Source organism: Mirounga leonina, unplaced genomic scaffold (assembly GCF_011800145.1).
Source record: "Mirounga leonina isolate KUSES-001 unplaced genomic scaffold, KU_Mleo_1.0 Mir_151, whole genome shotgun sequence".
Lineage (NCBI taxonomy): Eukaryota > Metazoa > Chordata > Mammalia > Carnivora > Phocidae > Mirounga > Mirounga leonina.
The window spans coordinates 63,308,728-63,328,823 of NW_023270377.1; the positions used below are offsets into that span (position 1 = coordinate 63,308,728).

Consider the following 20,096-nt stretch of genomic DNA (forward strand, 5'->3'; position numbering starts at 1 on the left):
GGTGCCCCAGATTTTTATTTATTTTAGAGAGAGAGAGAGAGCAGGGGGAAGTGCAGAGGGAGAGGGAGAGAGAAAATCTCAAGCAGAGTCTGTACCCAGTGCAGAGCCCATCAAGGGGCTCAATCTCACGACCCTGAGATCATGACCTGAGTGGAAATCAAGAGTCGGACATTTAACCAACTGAGCTACCCAGGCACCCCTAAATTTGTAATCAATTTGAGTTTTATATATTTTACTCCATTTGAATATTATAAAACCAAGAAATGGAGAATAAACTGAAAGAGTAAGTATATAGTACAATCTTGCATTAATTTACAGTTCTTAAAAATAATGGGGAGGAAGGGCAAAGAGTAAAATGAGTGGAAGTGTATGCCCCACTTCCACACAAAAACAGTGCTGTGGCATCCATCCAGCAAATGAGCAGAGTGAACCAGATTCCATTTTTTATTAAAAAAAAATTTTTTTTTTAAATTTATTTATTTGACAGAGAGAGACACAGCAAAAGAGGGAACACAAGCAGGGCGAGAGGGAGAGGGAGAGGGAGAAGCAGACTCCCAGCTGAGCAGGGAGCCCGATGCGGGGCTCGATCCCAGGACCCTGGGATCCTGACCTGAGCAGAAGGCAGACGCTTAACGACTGAGCCACCCAGGCACCCCCAGATTCCATTTTTTAAACTAACCTCCCTCTGGTCCTATTCCCTCCAAATGCACTGTGTTGTTGTGTGTACACATGTCACCTCCCCCCAAATCCATTCATTCATCTGATTTCATCTGCTCACCATGCTTTATACATGAACAAAAACAGATAATCTCTCAGGGTTATAAAAAGAATTAGTTCTTGCCTCCTCACTCACCCTTCCCTAACCAGTACGCTTCCAGTTCACCAGATACTGGAAGAGATCCTGTATTTCCAGTTGCCTCTTAGAGGAAGAGAAGATTCAGCAATGTTGAAAGCAAAATATTGGTCCTCCAAAAATGTTCACATCCTTCTCCTTGGAATCTGTAAACGTATTATTCTACATGGCAAAAGGGACTTTGCAGGTGTGATTAAGTTAAGGGTTTTGAGATGGGGAGATTATCTTGGATTATCTACGTGGGTTCCATGTAATAGTCTCAAGAGGGCTCATGAGTGAAAGAGAGAAGCAGGAGAGTCCCAGTTAGAAAGAAAAGGTGATGACAGAAGCCAAGGTAGGGGTGAGGGAGAGGGGCTGGCGGGACAGTACAGATTCTACATTACTGGCTCTGAAAGTGGAGGAAAGGTCCCATGAGTTAATGAATGTAGGCAGCTTCCAGAGGCTGGAAAAGGCAAGAAAACTAGATTTCCCCCCTGGAGCTTCTGGAAGGAACTTGGCCCACCCAACACCTTGATTTTGGTCCAATGAAACCCATTTTGGATTTTGGACCTCCAGAACAATAATGTAACAAATTTGTGCCATTGTAAACGACTACTTTTGTGCTAATTTGCTGAAGCAGGAGTAGGAAACTAACGTGAGCATCCACCGTACACGTACATGCACCTGTCCAAGTCACAAATCACCACACGGTAGATCCGTTCCAGATCGTGTTAGTTCCAGATGCCCCAAATCACACCAATCTATATATGCAAACCACTTCGCAATAGAAACGTCCTTGAAGTTATTCTTCATGCCCCCCAAAAGAAATATCCATCTTCTTAGAGATAAGACTGGGTTTAAATGTCCATTTAGATTTTAATCTCTCTGAGTAAGAGAACGGCCATTTCTAACTGTAATGTCATACAGACTCATCCTGTTTTCCGCAGTCCTATCATCTCCTATCATCTCACAAGAAGTACTTCTTGTACTAAAGCAGAATGAATAGAATTTAGTCAGAAATTAGATAATTATTAGTACAGTAATAGTGCCAGTTTGGGCATATTTGGAAATTTAATCACATTGCTATTAAATATTTTTAAATTAATTGTTTAGTTTAAAGAATTGCCCAGTTACAAAAATCAATAATTGAATAAAATGACTTAAATTTCTTTGAAATGATCAAATAAATTAGAACCATTAAATGTCTATCGATGGTGCATATTTTTATAACATAAGTCCCTAGCATAATCAAATTTATATTGCATTATAACAATGATAACTATCTGTTAATGAGTATTGATTATGTGTTAAGCATTTTACGTATATTCTGATTCATCTCCACTTTACATCTAATTTTTACAGCAACCATATCTGATAGGTGGTATTATTTCCATTTAGCTGATGAAGAAAGTACATTCAAAAGATAAAATCATATAGTAAGTGGCTGAGCCTGGAATTGAGTTCAGGTATTTCTGAACTACCTATTCAAGTCACACAGTGTCTTATGTAAATATTTTTAATTAAAATATAATGTTTTATTAGAAAGTACATTTTAAATTGAGGCTATATGAATCCTCCATTCTGCTTCCTAAACATCTGTCCACAAATCCTTTCTAAACGTTTACTTTAGTGCATGTAGGGATAAGTCCAAGGGAGACCAATGAAGTTGAGTATCTATGACTCTAACTGGTTCTTTTTCATCCTCATAAGCTTGAGTTTAGAATTAGAAATTGAAGCAAATTCTTCAATATTTCCTTGGTCACTACAGGGATCAAACTTGAGACAGGGTTAGGTATCAATCTGAGCAAGCGGGGAAAGGGATGAACTTTAGGGGAAGAGAGATGCAAAGCAAGGACCACTGCCCTAATTTTCTATTGATCTATTCTGCTCCAGGGCATGAGAGTTGGTGTCATGCTTCCATCCCAGTGTCCTCTTGTTTAAATCTGCATCTCAGGTACACAATTAAGGTATTTGATAATCTCTCTTCTTAAGGATTCAGTCATGCATTAAGTAAACATCTACTGCCCATCTACAGTGGGCCAAGCACAGTGCTCAAGGCTGGGCATGAATTATATAAAGTCCTGCTCTACTTGAAGAGAGAAGAAAAGAAAAACACGAGAGAGATCCTCAAGAAACACGGTATTATAACAAGTGTTGATCTGGCCTTATCTCTAAAAACAGAAATACAACAGGTTGCATCATTTCAACATGCTGAGTTCTGAATAAAACAAGCTCCCAGATGGCTGGTCCTGCAAAGGAAGTTGGCTTGTCTGAAGATACACCAAATGCAGCCCTCCTTAGGAGGGGAATCTTGAGGAACTTGGTGGCACACACTCCATATCCCCACCCCCCAAACCACATTTATTTATACTGAAATGAAATAAATTAAGATGGATCAAGCCTAATCCTATTTGATGGGATTAAAAAGCCCTTTACAGATAGCCTGCCATGAGGCTCAATTTCCCTTCAGATTTCCCCCACTTACTGCAGGCAGTGAGTAGCGCCCTCTACTGTGCTCTTCCACCACTTAAAAATTACACTTCTGTTTGTATGACATTACTTTTTAGTGTATCTTTGAGGTGCCCCCCGCCTTGCCCCCACTTGTCACCTTCCACCAAAATGTAAGTCCCTTCAGCCCAGGGCGGAGCTAAGTTAATTTTGTAAACCTGTTCCACTCTAGGCTCTGTCTTGGGCTCTTATCCAGCAGGAAGCTGATCCACACACGGATTAACCATCCACTCTGGACCCAGAAAGCCCAATATTTAACCTATTTCTGACACTCACTTTTGACCTTAGGCAAATTGCTTAACTTTTCTAAGTCCCGTCCTTCTTCCCTATATCATGAGAATGATAACAGAACCTAAGGATTGCCTGTGAAGGAAATCTTACGAAAGTAGAGTTTACAGAATATCTTGCACATAGTAAATAATAAATGCTCACTAGCTTCCAGTCACTCTAAGTGTTATTACATCTCCTAAGTGTAATCATCCAGATAAGCCGAGCTGATACAAGTCTGAGAATAATAAAAGTTATGAAACTTCCCAAGGCTCAAAGTTGTAAGTAGAAAGAATAGGACTTAACTCTGATCCACTTAAATCTAAAGCCTTCTGTAAGGCTATTCCATTCCTCTTTATAAATCAGGTATCCACCATGTTTCCTGAAACAAGGAGAACACAACAATCATGGAGGAATGGATAACTACATGTTGAGATTGAGGCAAAGAAATTGGCACAGTCTTACTCATACAGCCACAGAGATGAAGAAAATATATGAAGGTGGAGAAATTACTAACTCAATGTATATGATATTCAAAGTGTGTCCTGGCATTAGCTGATGAATCACCAATTTTTCACCAGCAAGCAACAAGGTAGTACTCAGCAAATGTGAAATTCATGAAAATCACCCTAGTATATCACATGATAGGGACAGATCGATTCTGTTTCCCCCCCAAAAATACTCCTCATGGTTTCCCCTGTTCTACATAATTTAGGTAAAATCATGAAACCATCACTCAGTTATTTAACTTTTTTCATTTCCCTATGCAGCCTCTGAGCAGTGGGCACGGTGCAGCGAACCCTGGTCTGGACCAGCCAGATGGTAAGGATCGGGCCACTCCTTTGTCTCTGCTGCCCGGTGGCTGCCTACCACAGGCAAGAAGAACGGTCCTAGATTTCCTCATCTGTGATCCATTCCATTGTTGCTGGCTAAGTACTTATGCGATACTAAGTACTTCTGCTAAATACCTCTACTAAGTACCTTTATTTAGGTGTTAACTAACCCCTAAATAGAGGTGTTGCTATATTCATTTAGTTTGACTATAGGTATTCTTCCTCTTTGAGTATTCCTTCTATTTAAATTTAATTCCTTCCTTTTCTTCTTAGACTCTCTATTCTAGAAAATCCCAATTTTATATCATTTTGCATTATTCCATGTCTCCCTGAGTCGCTCCCTTTTTGATAGAACTCCTTTTCCTCACTCATTATTCCCTACTGTACTCCTTTTTTATTCCTGCTGCTTCGTTACTGCTTTTCTTTTCCCCAAACTCCCTGTGATTGCCCTGTTTCCAAATGTCCTTCATGCATGGCTCAGTTACTAGTGGGCAGTGCCTTTGTGAGAAGAACGTCGTTTTCTTTCTGTGTCTGTGCGTGTGTGTTTTTGTTTTTGTTTTTGTTTTTGTTTTTTTTAGGCTGGAACTTGAGAAATGGCAAGCAAAGGTAATCACTTCTCAACCACAGAGAGAGAGTCATCAAGCTCAGTCTGTGGTGAGCAGCAAACATACGGGCCTCTGAAAGCCAGGGCAGGAACAGACTAGTCAAGACGTCCACCAGCACCTCTAAAACCATCAGGACCTCCAGATTACACAAAAGTGACTTCATTCTGGGGCTGAAGCAATTTGTTGGTAGATGGAGATGACTCATGCACACTAGCTCAGAATCTGCTTTTCCCGAAAATGGTCTGCTTTTTTCTCTCATAGGCTTTGTAAAATTCCATGTGCATTGAGCTGTTTTGTTGAGTTCCAAGTATACTGTTGGCACTCAACGGGTCAAAAATGAGCAACAGTAATAGGGAGATGATGACGCTTTCATAATCCGCAGCTTTGAGAACCATCTCCCTGGCATACCCACCTTTAAGCTGTTTGCGTGAGGGCAGAGACGGGGAAGTTAAGTCCGTCCCGATTATTACTTTAAATCATTTCTGTGCTAGTTGCATTCTGGAGCAGCCAGAGTTTTCTGGATCTGATTTGGGGAATTCCCTGATACTTGACGCTCTTTCCAACTTTCCCCTCTCTCCTGAGGTGAGCGTGTGACAAAGGCTATTAAAAGAAAGCCCAAATCATCAAATTCTGACTCTCACCAACTGAGGTGATTGATGCTGTAGCAGCTTTTATCCTACTAATCACCCTTTTCCTCTGAATAATAAAATATATTAAATTTAAGCCTTTGTCTTACAGAAATTCAGTCTCTGAACTTACACAAACTCTTTTCTTTTCTTTTCTTTTCTTTTCTTTTTTTTTTTTTTAAAGATTTTATTTATTTATTTTAGAGACAGAGCACAAGAGGGGGGAGAGCGGGAGAGGGAGAAGCAGACTCCCTGCCGAGCAGGGAGCCCGATGCGGGACTCGATCCCGAGACTCCAGGATCATGACCTGAGCCAAAGGCAGTCGCTTAACCAACTGAGCCACCCAGGCGCCCCCACAAACTCTTTTCAAAGACCTTACGTCTTTGTTTAAAGTGCTTTCTCTGCCCAAGTCTACAAACAACAGATCCTTTGATATGTTATTTTTTTTCTTTCGAACTTAATGGCTGAGAGGCTTGATCAAAGAAGGGAAACCATGCTGATTCTACATACTTTCTTTTTTTTTTCTACATACTTTCTTTACTGAATATTTTTGGGAAAAGCTAAGCCATCGAGGGAAAAGAGAAAATGTTGAGATAATGTAACATATTGCTCGATAAATACCCTGCTCCTCTGGAAGTAAATTCACTCTTCCAGAGCAGTGATGTACTTAGAAAAATTCCACCTAAGAAAATGAACACTTTCAAAATGATGTGGTCTTTAATCATTTAATCTCGGGTAGGAAGACGAAAGTGCTAATGTTCAGCAGATATGTTAAGAATCCAGGTAGGATACTGTTTTTCTTCCCAAAGCTATAGATTCCTCTAATGCTCTCTAAAATGGAAGGCAATCAGCATCTTGTTCAAACGTTTGTACTGTCCCAAATACTTTCTGGTCACTGTCCCCATAATTGTAGGGTGTACTAGAAAATGCTCTATACATTTTGACCAGTCTTTTAAATATAGAACAGGGATGTTTATAAGTTAAAGTGTAATAATTCTAATGTATCAAAACTTTGATATAGAACAAAGATGTTTATAAGTTAAAGTGTAATAATTTTAATGTATCAAAACTTTGAGTCAGTCAGGTGCTGGGTTGTGCTCCCTGTCATCATTAAGGTGCCCTCCATGCCCTTTGCATATAAATGCAGACTGTAACTTCAAACGAAAAAGATGATGTCCGTTTCCTAATGAAATGCCAGTACTAGGATCGGTCCAAAGAGTGGACGTAATTTAATAATAGTCTGCCCTGCTTAAGATACACATGAAGTACATAGTTAGTCAGTCTCATCATCCCTTAATTTATTTATACTTATTTATCTTTACATACTTGGCACTGACATTTGTTTCTTTTCTCTCAGATTCAAAACCTAATCCTGTAAGTGCACCATCAGCTTATGCTGCTTACTTCACTCCTGTTTTTAAAGGGTGAAGTGTAAAAATCACCCTTTAAATGTTATTCAGATTAAAACTTGCTCTTTCCATGCACATTAAGACAGTGATATCTGTGAACAACAAAGAATTTAATTAAAACTTGCAAACAAAAGTTTTCCTAGACCAATGGTATTAAACTCAAGTGTAAAAGAAGGTGAAAGGAGTGAAGTTGGGGAGAGTGAAATGTAAAAAAGCAATTTAAAAACTACATATTGTGCTTCACTGTAAAATTCCATATGAAGCTTTAAAATAGAATCACTTCCCCGGACTATTCCTTTTAGGCACCAAAAGCCTTGGGCAGACGGACAAGTCATTTCAACTTAGTGTGACCTGCCATTGTATTAGGACAACTCACCTGAAAGGAAAGAACTGAGAGTTAAGCATCTCTGTTCGTCTTTAGATATTATTTTTAAAATTTTAGACACAGAACGACAACTGCAGGTTATCAATGACTAGCCAGGAGCTCAGCATCAGTTTCCATCTAAGTCTTGCCTGCATAACCATATCTACCATGATTTCGGTCAAAGAATCTCTTAGCTTCATCAGTTTACAAAACGGCAACATGTCCAGTGTGAATATGGTAGGAGGGCCATCACACGGTGGCCAGAAATGCTCCTCATGTGCCCTTATTTGGGAACAGGAGGAATATAAAGCATTTCTAAGAATGATATGCTTGTGCTTTCCCTAACAATGAGAGGCAGAGCTTTTCCTAACATTTTTGCAGAAGCAGTTATTAAATTTTTATTATTATCTGAAACTAAAATTCTAGATGGACAGTTGAGATAAAGACAGCCAACTTCATAGGTATTTAACATTTGGCATCATGACTGATACACAGTGGATGACCATTAAGCATTTTTCAAATGAATTTGTCTAGAAATAATAGTGCAAGATTCAGTGCCCATCTTTTGACGGTTCCTGTTGACAGATTTTGTTACTTTCTCTCTCCTACTTCTTTTTAAAGGGTAGAAAACAAGTTCCAAATTCTGTAACAGAAGTTATTTAAGCAGCCCGGAGATGTGAAAGTTAGGATTAGAGCTTCCAGGAGGAAGCAAAAATAAACTTTTGCCTGTGAACCTGTGAGTCTCCCACAATGAAACCCAGCTCAGCACCAAAAATGCTCCGCAGGATACCACATGAGCAAGGGAAAATTAGAACTGCACAAAAATGTTTGCTTGGAAAGTGAAACCAGTCAACGTTTGGCTTTCTGCCAAATTAAATTTCTGCCAGAAATTCTCCTGTTATTACATATCTGCAGAAAGCAATTAGAAAAATATTGTAGCTAAAAAATTCCAGATACATTCATGTCTCCATCACAGTTCGGTCCAGAAGAAAATACTAGCCTCCCCAGCCCAGTGGGCCAAGCACAGGAGTATAGGAAGAACATGCAAACACTGATATATACACATTTTCCCTTGGAGGAGCATCTAATCACAAGTAGTATCCTGTTTGTTTTGTGAGATCTAGGAGGACCTCAGTAGGTTTTCAGGGTGTCCCAGTGCACTTCTGAGTTGGAAGCTTGCCAAGGAAAGCAGATGTGACAGAAAGCCCTAGGTCCCATTCACCAGCAGTGCAGGGCCTGAGGAAAATGTTATAAACCTCACCACGCCTGACACTTGCCATTACAGAAAGTATCTCAGAAGGAGGAATTAAAAATGCTGATGCTTTGCAGCACTTTTTGCGTTGTTCTTTATAAAATCTCAAACCTGAGTATGGAGTTAGGGAGTAGCTTAGACTAGATACAAATAACATTCATCTATCATGACCAGTCTCCTGAAAAATTCCTGACACCCAACCATGTATAGTCTCCTGGGCTCCATCCCTAGTCTTCTGGGGTTCAGTCTCCAACAGCTCTTGGCTTCATTTATATTATACCGTGTGCCTATCTCTGGTGACTATTTAAGCCCTAACTGTATACTGCGAAACCTTTTAAAATTCAAGATAGCCTTTTTTAAAACAGTATTACCCACAAACTTATTTCCAGTCTCAAATTTTCCAGTTGTATATTAGAATAGACAACACCTGGGATTGTCAGGAATAATGGTAAATGCGATAAGGAGTCAATATATATATTATATTATATATTATTTATAGAGAGAGGCAGCCTTGGGATGGAAGCAAAAATCATACATGAGGGGAAAATGTTGAGTTGGTTTTTGGTGAGGTGAATTTAGCTCAAGAATGTGGGGACAAATGAAACAGGGAGTCAATGGAAGCTGTACCATTGCAGCTGACAATGGGGTCCTGGTTGAGTGGGCATTAGGTCTAGTATGATTCCTTTAAGCTCTTAGACCCATCCTTGAAGCCTGGAGGCAGGAGCCCTTAACTCCAGGCCTCCAACACTCCTGATTGTTCTTGGCCTTAGTTTGAAATGCATGCCCGAGCCTATCATAGGCTCTAATCCTATCTTGTTTCTAATTCTCCTTACTTCTGACCTTGCCATTTATTTTCCTGTTTATAGTTTAGCTTCATCCCTCAAATGTGATGCATTGTGCCTTTCATTGGCTCATGATCTTTTGCTTTCTTTTATTTTTTTAAAGATTTATTTATTTATTTGAGAGGGAGAGTGCGTGCACAAATGGAAGGGGCAGAAGTGAGAGAGAATCTCGGACACCTTGCTGAGTGGGGAGCCCGATGTGGGGCTCCATCTCACAACCCTGAGATCATGACCTGAGCTGAAATCAAGAGTTGGATGCTTAACTGACTGAGCCACCCAGGAGCTCAAAAAATCGGGATTTTTTGCTTTCTTTTCAGTTATTGGATTCTCTTTGCCTTTGCTGTTCAGATTCCCTTGATAAACAGTCTGGTCCCTATAGCCCCATCTTTCAGTGCCTCCCTCCCTCCTGAGTGTTCTCCTTCCATCTTCACTCAGACATAGCAAATGGATCCAAGATACAGAGCAATGAGGCCAGTAAAAGCAGAGAATCTGATGGGCGGAATGTGTTGAGGAGGGGAAGATCCTGCTGAGGGCCAAGATCAGTTTTAGTAGAAAATAAAGAAAACTGTGGTCCATATGTCAAGAGTCCAAGCACTAAGTCAAAGTAATGACAAGGTCCAATGAGTAGCTGGCAGCAAAGAGTCATTAGGGTTGAAGGTAGTTGAAGAGTTCGATTTCTTGAAGTAATGTGATGTTGACATCAAGAATAATAGGAAGGTTATTAGTTTCAAATGTTGGATTTATTATAATAGAAAGAGGGCACTTAATAGCTTTCTACAACTCCAGAGAGGACAGAAATTTAATTTGAGCTGAAAAATGCACCTCTGCAAGGGAAGGATGCCTTTAACAATAGAATAACCTATTAAATCAGGTAGCTGATTTTCTCTCTTAAACAGTCTTTAGTGTGGTGGGTTTTTTTTTTTTTTGGAATGTTCAGCTTCCAGGAAAACTTGGTACTTTATTTTCTTACCTTGTTCTCTGAGAAAGAGATAATGGTTATTATGTTGTACTAGCCTCATATATTAAACAATAATAATAATGACAGTAACAGCAAAAGCTTATACACTTACTGTACACCAGGCACTATTAAGTCATTTTACAAATATGAATTTATTTAATCCTCAAAACAACCCTATGAGGTAGATATTAATAGTATCTCCATTTTCTGATAAGGAAATAGACACAGAGATACAGATATTAAATAATTTGCCTGAAGTTATCCAGTTGGTAATTGTAAGAGCCAGAATTCAAACCCAAGCAGTCTGGTTCCAAAGTCTGTGTTCAACTAACTAGGGTTCACCTGACAGTATTTTCTGATTTCCTAGTAAAGTGTTATCTGGGGTTCATTTGGAACCTCTTCTGGCCCTAGGAGATGGTGTTTTTGTGATTCTGATAAACTGAGGACACTGTATACATCTTAAGGATAATGTCAGTTTTAGGGTTAAGGAATATATTCCTTATATAGGAGGTCTTTAATAGAAATGAGAAAAAAAAGAAGGAAGAGGAAAGACAAGGAGAGAGAACATGTTACATCATTTGAGAAATAGTTCAGATTGATTAAAATGTGAAGATGATATCAATAAGGAAATTTTATACATCAGCTCCTGGAACTTTTAAAATAAATCTCTCCATGGGAGAGTAATCCCATAGAAAATGTTTATGTTTATTATTATTATTGCTTTTGTTGTTGTTATAAAAATGTAGTTTGGCACTTTCTCAATACAAATGTTTACAGAATTTTGTGTCAGGTTCTCCAAACAATGTTATGCAAGGTGTAAAAAAGAAATGTCATTCTGAATGATACTGTGGTTATTGGCTTTTGTCTGAAGATTACTCTTCTTTATTTGAACATCCAAATGCACTTCGAGAATGTAAAAGAAATGGAAAACAATACAGAGGCATCAGTAACACCATACTTTACAGAAAAGAATATACACATACACATACATATACATATATATAATGGAGCGTAATGGAAAGAAATGGTAATAACATAATACAATGACATAGTCAAGAAGCTGGGACAAGTTGGGTTGAAATGGTGAGGTAAATGAAAAGAGGTGAACATTGAAGTCTAAGGTAATTTAAAAGGTGGAGTATTAGAAATTATAAATAGTAGTTTTGAGTTGATAACTGCAATAGCTGGACTAGATCTTTTCAGGAAAAAAAAAGATTGTAACTTAAATACAAACATATGCCTTAGCTTCAAATTTCACTTCTCTGATATTTTACAGAGTAAAAGTTGGGGCTGTTGTCCAGCTCTGGATGACAGATGGGTGATAAATCCTAAAATTATTCCCATTCCAGAATGAGTCAGTGAGTGAAGCAGACATGCATTAATACAGTTACATTCCTAAAAATATATGGTTTTGAGTCTTCTGGAACTCAGAGGGCTAGCATAGTTTCTACTGAAGAAGTCAGGGCCATAATGAGGTTCTGCTCCCACTCTGAGCATTCTGGGATGGTTCAGAGGACAGAAGGAATGAGCAAGCTGCTGCTTGCCCTAAGTTGCTCTTCCTTTGGCATCCCTAGCTCTAGCCCCTGGGTTCCAACTGAAAACTGCTGCGGGGTAGCAAAACAGCAGACTTCAACCCTATACAGCACTCAGGAAAATGGCTTGGGATCCAGCAGAAGCACACACAGTGAATTCTAAATAGAGCTTGTCACTGGAATTGACAACCTTTAATAATGTGAACAAAATCACTTTATTCTTGTCTCTTTCCCAGAAATATTCCCACTTAACAATAAAACCCTTGTGTGGAGAGTCAAAAATTCTAACTTACAAAATGGGTACATTAAAAGGTGATCCCTAGCTTTACAAAAAGATTTTTCATTGTTTCCCTGGTGCGCTTATTTACTCTGTTACCTATGAACCTCAAATTATTTGACAAAAAGGCTTACTGGCTAGAAAAGGTAAAGCTAAATTATTATGACAGTATTGACTACAAACAAAATTATCATCAACAACAGAGATGATGATAAAGCACCCATGAAGTTAAATGCAATTCAATGGGGAAATGTGACTCTACTTATCAAAATTTAATATAGTTAAGGGGCACCTGGGTGGCTCAGTCGGTTAAGTGTCTGCCTTCGGCTCAGGTCATGACCCCAGGGTCCTGGGATCGAGTCCCACATCGGGCTCCCTGCTCAGCGGGAAGCCTGCTTCTCCCTCTCCCTCTGCCTGCCGCTCTCTCTCTGTCAAATAAATAAATAAAATCTTAAAAAAAAAAAAGAGCCCAAAATTTAATATTGTTAAAAAACCCAGTCACTTTATAATACAAATTCTACCTACATTTTATTTCAATGCAATTGAAGTCTATGAGTTAAAAAAATTAAATTAAATGATATTCACACATTAGTTTATATTCAGTCCACATTTACTGAACTTTAAATGAAGAACACTGAGAACATGTTTGGAAACCATTTATAATGCTGGACTTTGCTTGTAAAATTAATGGTTATACGATTTTTTTTTTTTTTTTAGCTCTTCAACGTTAGTAACTACCAAGTTAATGCATTTAGAAATACACATGCTGATATATTCAGATTCTTTAGGAAGATGCTATTGGATCTTTTACAAACAGAGAAATTTCCCTAAATAAATTCTTTTAGTATTATATTTATTTTAAGTCATGTGTATGCCTGGAGAAATTTGGCACTTACTTACTTTTGAACAGTCAGATATATCTAAAGTGTTCAGTTCACCAGACAGCAGGATATATCCTGCATACAATTAGAAAAATGTAGAAGACAAATCTACTTGAAGGTCTGCCAAAAAGAGCAGTGAAAAATCATGCACCTATGAGAAGACAGTGGGGGGTGGGGAAAGAGCTCGTCGAACACAGAAGATGAACAAACTTAAATGCTTAGTAAAATTTTAAAAATGAGCAGGCATCATATTTTTAAAAATTTTAACTGAATATGTGGATTAGGTCTCCTTTTCCACAATTTTTCATAATTTTAAGAGAACAGGAAATACAAAACAAAAAGCATCAAAAACCTATTGCTGGAAAAAAAGGACTTTATTAAGGTGTACCTTGAAAGGTCATGGGAGTGGAATGGAATTGGGTTGATGTTATGGCATAAAGCTTTGTAGAATGACATATAGCACTGAAATATAAGCCAAGAGACTTGGCTTCTAGTTCTCTGTGCTTAATGAGAGTAACTAGTTAATGTTCCTTTGCCTCGGTTTTCTTATCTAGAACTTAAAAGTGTTGCACCAAATAGTCCCTGAGGTTCTTTGGGTTATCTGTGTAATAAATTCCTTTTATCCTTGGCAATATTTTAAGAAGTCCAGCTACTCTACCAGGAATTTGGATTACCTACTGTACTGCTCACTGGCAGATTATTCTTATGCCATCATTTAGGCTCACAAAAAGTCATTAATTATAGCCATACCATCATCTGTTGTATCTAAACTGATACAAATAATTCATTGAATTTGCTGATTTTCAACATTTTTAAGAAAATAAAATCTTTGCTCTTTTTGTTGCCTAACTGTTACTGTCCTTTGTGTTTTTACTGGTTATACTGTATAAATCAAAAATACTCAGGTAAGTTTGTGAGAGATGGATTCCAATGATTAGGAAAGTAAGTCGTATGAAAGTTTTACTCTGGAGTTCATAGGTAGCATTTGAAAGGAGAAGAGATGTTGCGGACATATATGACATAATAAAAAATAAATATTTGGTCTTTGTCCCTGGCTCCTGGCACACAGCTCCTACAACTCTTGGAATCTCTTGATTGGTAGTGTCTTTTGTATGTTAATGAGAGGACTCCTGGTCTCTTGTGGGGGTTAAGGGGGAGTAGAAATGGCTTCAGGTTGGGGCTGATTGCAAGAAAAAACAACCTAGTGATTAAAGAGTTAGAACATTCAACCCCACTCCCCACCTTGGAGAGGGAGAGAAGGGCTAGAGATTGAATCCAATAACCAGTAGCCAATGATTTAGTCAATCATCCTACATAATAAAATCTTGATGAAAACCCTAAACAACAGGGTTTGGTGAGCTTCCAGGTTGGTGAACACACTGATGGGTATGGAGCCCAGAGAGAGTGGAGCTCTGTGCCACTATCCTCCACCCCATTTTGCCCTATGCATCTCTTCTATTTGGCTCTTCCTGAGTTAGTGGCTGAAATGGGGGCAATCTGTGGGGTCTGCTCTAACTCTGGGAATTAGTATGAAAATTGAATTAAGTTGTATACCCAGTTGGTGTCAGAGAATTGGAGAATAGGTTGGTGCCAGAAAACACCACACATTTGTTGTCAGGAAAAAAATAAAAACAATGCAACATATCACACAGTCCTATAAAGACCATGCATCTATGTGGAATAAATCAGTGTTCTAAAAAAGTTATTTCTGAATCAGAAAAATACTGAAGTTACCCGCCATTCTGCAAGGAATGAGCCTGTAGTTTGAATGATCAAGTGTCTGTTTCAGAAGCAAAACAAACAAACAAAAAACAAACTACAATTTAATTAAATTTCAAAGTGTAACTTGAATGCTTTCAAAATAGGAGGTGGGAAGCAAATAAAAAGGACAATGTAATGTCAATTAAATTCTGTCCCCCACAGATTATTCAATCAAAAATGTTGGAATTACATTGTCAAGCACTTATAAGGTGTATGCCCTGCTCTATAAAATACTGAATCTAGACATGACTACCAGCTAGGAATCAGGTCTTAAAAAATGGTTTCTTAGTGTCCAGAGTTGTGTGTCTCTGTGAGGCAAAGACAGAAACAAAGAGGAGAGGAAGTAGTTCCCAGGACCAAGATTACCAGGAGAGTCCAACTCCAAATGGCCTCATCATAAGTAATATTTTACCAAAAGAGTAAAAAGAATACTGACATACGTAAGTTGTTCAGTGGTGGTAAAATATGAGAGACAGAACAGGGGAGCTGGCTGACTAGCGACAGCTATCAATGGTAGACAACTGGAAATGATCTATGAACTCTGTGGGCTTTTCACCCAAAAATTAACCAGAGGAAAGGCAACCAACCCTCTCTTGCTCTATAATCACAGAAGACTTAAGGCCTGGGCTGACACTTTTACATGAACATCTTTTGAAGTAGAGCCCTCTGTGATCATTAAAGAATGTCCACTCTTATTCCTCAGGTAGTTGAAGGAAAAAGATGCCCAACATCGGATGAAAGCAGAGACATTTACTCCGGACTATATTTTCCCAAACAGCTGACACTTTGCCATATTTGCAGACATCCAAAATGCTGACTTTAAAAAATGGGACTAGTTGTTCATTTACATGTGAATAGTAAGAAGGTAAAATATTCAAAGATCAGGCAGAGAAGTAGAGAAATATTTAAGCATAGAATTCAAGACTCCCTCATTTCTGATCCAATATTTTGCCACTCAATGGTAATATCTTTAAAACTCAAAACAGGTGCTCTTTCATATTAAAATTCATGGTTCTGAATGTAGCTGAGGTAAATATTTTACTCATCCTTTGGTCCTCGGCACATGAAATTTTAAAATAATTTAAACAACCTACAGCTCATCAGTGACCCAATGGAGCTCTGGTAAAAATAAATATCTTTCGGTTCGGCACCAGCTGGCTATATTTAAACCCTGTATTATGTAATCTTAAAGTGTCCTTGCTTTTAGTTGGTGTCTTAAGATATTCTGTTATAATGCCTGTCCCAAATCACTTCAGTCTCTGACATCTAAACACTTAAGGCACAACAGGGCCAAATTAAAGTGTTCACAGGCAATCGAAGACAGAAAAAAATCCATTTGAAACAGTATATAGGCCATGATACCTTTAAAGTAAAATCTCAGTCTTCTCTCTTTAAGTTTGTAGTTACTATAATTAGGGCTGGCAGATCCAACTGGCAGTGCTTTTCTTAATTCTGCAAAACATCTAAGAACCTGATTCTTTAATCCTTACTCCAATAATACTCCCAAAGGAGATGAGACTGTGGCTGGGGCAAGAAGTACAAAATCAAACTAAGGCTGGAGAAAGAATAATTTTCAACACATTCTTCTGAGCAAGCTGCAACAGTTGAAGATATTTTAAATTCTTCCTTTCCCTCACCAGATTCCAAGTAACACAATTTATATTTTTTAGTACATTCATTGTATATTTTATTAATTTATGGTCATAGAAGATACACTAATTTTGTTTTCTCTTTTAGCTAGAAGCTGAAGTATAATTTTCACTCATGAATTTTTAGCTTAAAGTTTGGCTCATTATTCTTCAACACTAAATATGAAACATGCTAACTATTTGGCAGAGATTAATATATGAAGCCTTACTTTTAATAATATAAATGTAATACCAGATATTGTCATAAAAACAAAATCCGACTGGATATTTTCAACAATTACAATTTGACCTATGGTCTTCATTGATCTCAAGCAATCAGTAAGAACATATTACCACCCAGGAAGCAGATATGCATCAATGACTATATCACACATACCTTTTGTAATAGATCTAACTCCGAGTTAGTGAAAATGTCATGTATCTTTAGAGTTCTTCGCTGACGAGCTTCCTCCTTTGTTTCCTGTACAGCAAATTTCCCAGTCCCCTGAAAGCAATCGGTGGAGTGGAGGCCGGCTCCACTGAAGGGTCTATCAAGCAAGTAGGTGGGACGGCTGAATTTATTTTAGCCCTGCGTCTAAAGGATGCAACTTGGCACCTATTTTTAGGAACTGAGCTCTGTATAGGTGGGGCCTGAGTCAACTACTCTTTTCAGAAGTGTGTCTCTGAGGGCACTCTGCCTCATAGTGTCCTCAGTAATGTATGCATGGCTTTAACACATGTGCTGTCAATCAAACCCCCTTCTGCAGCCATGACCATCAAGCCAACAACTCTCGACTTTGAAACGAAGCCTAAACAACCAGCACCGAGAAGGAAAAGGAGGGATTAAAGGCCTTGAATTACTCCCATCTGTTTGAATAACTTCAATCTTTTAAGAGTCAAGAATATAAAGATAAACCACGTAGCAAAAGGTCTAATGTAGCCCAGTGGAATTTGGATTCTCAGGAAGAGGAAGCATTATTTTTATTTAGAAGTCTTAGGTATGGAAAATGTTTGTTTGCTTTTTTGAGGCTTCACATGCAAGGAAAACATTATTGTAGTGTTTGTATAAGTAAAGAAAGTGCTCTTTGATTAAAAAAGTGAGGAAAGAAGGCGTTCTAGCTTAAAACTATTTGGCATGAGGAAGAGCAGTCAGAGGAAGGAGTCACCTCACATGCTCTGAGATAATAATATTAAATGTCCCCTGCTGTCACCCTACTTACTCAGCATGACCTGACCTAGAAGAAAGTAGAACCCACCAAGAATTGCCATTTAGCTCCACAATGCCAAGACCTAACACATCCTAAGTAAATACAAAACAGCCAGCTTCCCCTATCTTTCCTCTCTGGTATCATTTTCCTTGGGCAGTGTTAAGTGTGTATACTCACGGCCTCAGAGCAAACCCAAATAAAGAAAGAGGAAATTGCCCTTTGACTTATGGAAAGCACTTGACATACGTACATACTGTTTATTTTGTACAAAATGTTTACAAGTGAGCTCTCTCCCATATCATTTACTAAGAAAGGCCAGTATATACATTACAGTTTTCCATATATAGTATTGATTTCTATTAAACGTAGGTCAAGGAGTGATATCCCTTCTGATTAACTTCAAGAAAAGCCTTCTAAAATGGTGTTCCTGTATACTCCACATGATCCTTCAGGGCCAGGAGCCAGTCTAGTCTAGCTATTTTAGACTGTGCTGTCCAGTGTGGTAGCCACTTGTGGCTATTTAAATTTTACTTGATTACAATTAAATAACGTTAACTCTTCAGTTCCTCATTGCGGCATTAGCTACATTGTAAGCACTCAGTTGCCACATGTGGTGATGCATTACGTGCCTACAAGGCACGTTTCCGTCATTACAGAAAATTCTATAGATGGTGCCGATTGAGAGCACAGGATTTCAACACCGCTTTGATACCAACTAAACTCTGACTGGCAAGTTTCCTATGTAGTGTAAGCTTCACTTTACTCATCTGTGATTAAACACGACTAAGTTTATTTACTTTAAATGATTGCAGTGGAGATTAAATAAAATAATATATAGGGGCACCTGGGTGGCTCAGTCGGCTAAGCATCTGCCTTCTGCTAAGGTCATGATCTGGGGGTCCTGGGATCCAGCCCTGCGTCAGGTCAGGCTCTCTGCTCAGTGGGGAGATTGCTTCTCCCTCTCCCTCTGCTCCTCCCTGCTGTTTGTGCTCTCTCTCTCTCTCAAATAAATAAATAAATATTTTTTCTTAAAAAATAAAATAATATATATAAAATATTCACTTCAGTCTAAATCTAGGACAAAATATTTATTTTAAAATGATTATTGTTACATTACCTTGCTATATATTTAAAATGGCACTCGATCTAAAATCACAATAGTTCGATTGAAGTTATGAAGATGGATCCTACAATGTGTATGCAGTCAACTTTACTCTTATATTTGCATACAGATGCTAATGATGCTTATGGTGGTTTTATTCTTTCCACATATTGTTAATTACTCAAAGATATGACTGATAGCTTCTTCATTTTCTCCTCTTATTCAAAACTACCTGCTTTCTCTTTCCACTGTGTGATAGATTTCTTCAATTGGTTCTTTAATTTCACTTAAGATAACCTTTCTTCAAACCTTCTGTTTTTATCCTTTCAGGAAGGAAATATGTTTGATTTAAAGACATATACATAAATAAAATTATAGTTTCATGTTTTTTCTCATTATAAATTTTGAATGTTTATAATCATCCAAAAACTCAATGGTTATACATTGTTAAGAGGAAAAAACAGATAGGAAAAGAAAACTTGGTGGAACATCAGAATATAGTTGGTAATGGATTAAGAGCAATGAACATCAGATCTATAGTAGCATGCATAAATTAATTAACTTAAGATCAAGCAAAAATTCGCAGTTACAGAAATGATTAGCTATCATACAATTTGGTTTACTCATTTGAGTCATGAAGACAATGAAAACATCAGCACCTAGATTCTTAGTATTTATTATTTTAGTTGTTTCAGACACTGACTTTCATTCTTTGTTTGATAGCAATCTAATCAATTTTTATGAAATTCCTGTGAAAGTAAGATGGATGGATAGGTGGGTAGATAGATGGAAAAATGAGTAGATGGATTATGAGACAGATAAATAGGCAGATAGAGAAACAGATAGATGATAGATAGATAGACAGGTAGAAAGATTCATAAGGTGATTCCTTGTATCAGAAATTTTAGAAAGTTGAATTGGGACATTTGCTCCCTCTCCAATACACAAATGTACTTTATCTTCACAGTGCCTGATAGCTATACCTATTAAAACCTGTATTGTAATCAACTGAAACCTACATAAGACTGTTGCTTCTTAGGATCAGACCAATGCCCCCACTGAGAATAATTTTAAAAGCTGGATCAATTACAAATATATATATGTGTGTGTGTAGGCAACAGGGATCAGCCGAACAATAAGGACCAGAGGGAGTACAATTCAAGAAAGGCAAGAACCTTCCAAACGTGAGCCGAGGTTCTGAGGCTGCCCCT

The 20,096-nt window shown here is 38.1% G+C and overlaps 1 protein-coding gene across 1 annotated transcript in view; it reads right to left on the minus strand.

Annotated features, from left to right (window-relative positions):
- XIRP2 (xin actin binding repeat containing 2) overlaps positions 1-17,140 on the minus strand; it is a 74,857-nt gene extending 57,717 nt beyond the window's left edge. The window contains exon 1 of the mRNA XM_035007843.1: positions 16,973-17,140. The gene's annotated coding sequence lies outside the window, so the exon portion shown is untranslated. The remainder of the gene's footprint in view (positions 1-16,972) is intronic.
- Between the last annotated feature and the right edge of the window lie 2,956 nt (positions 17,141-20,096).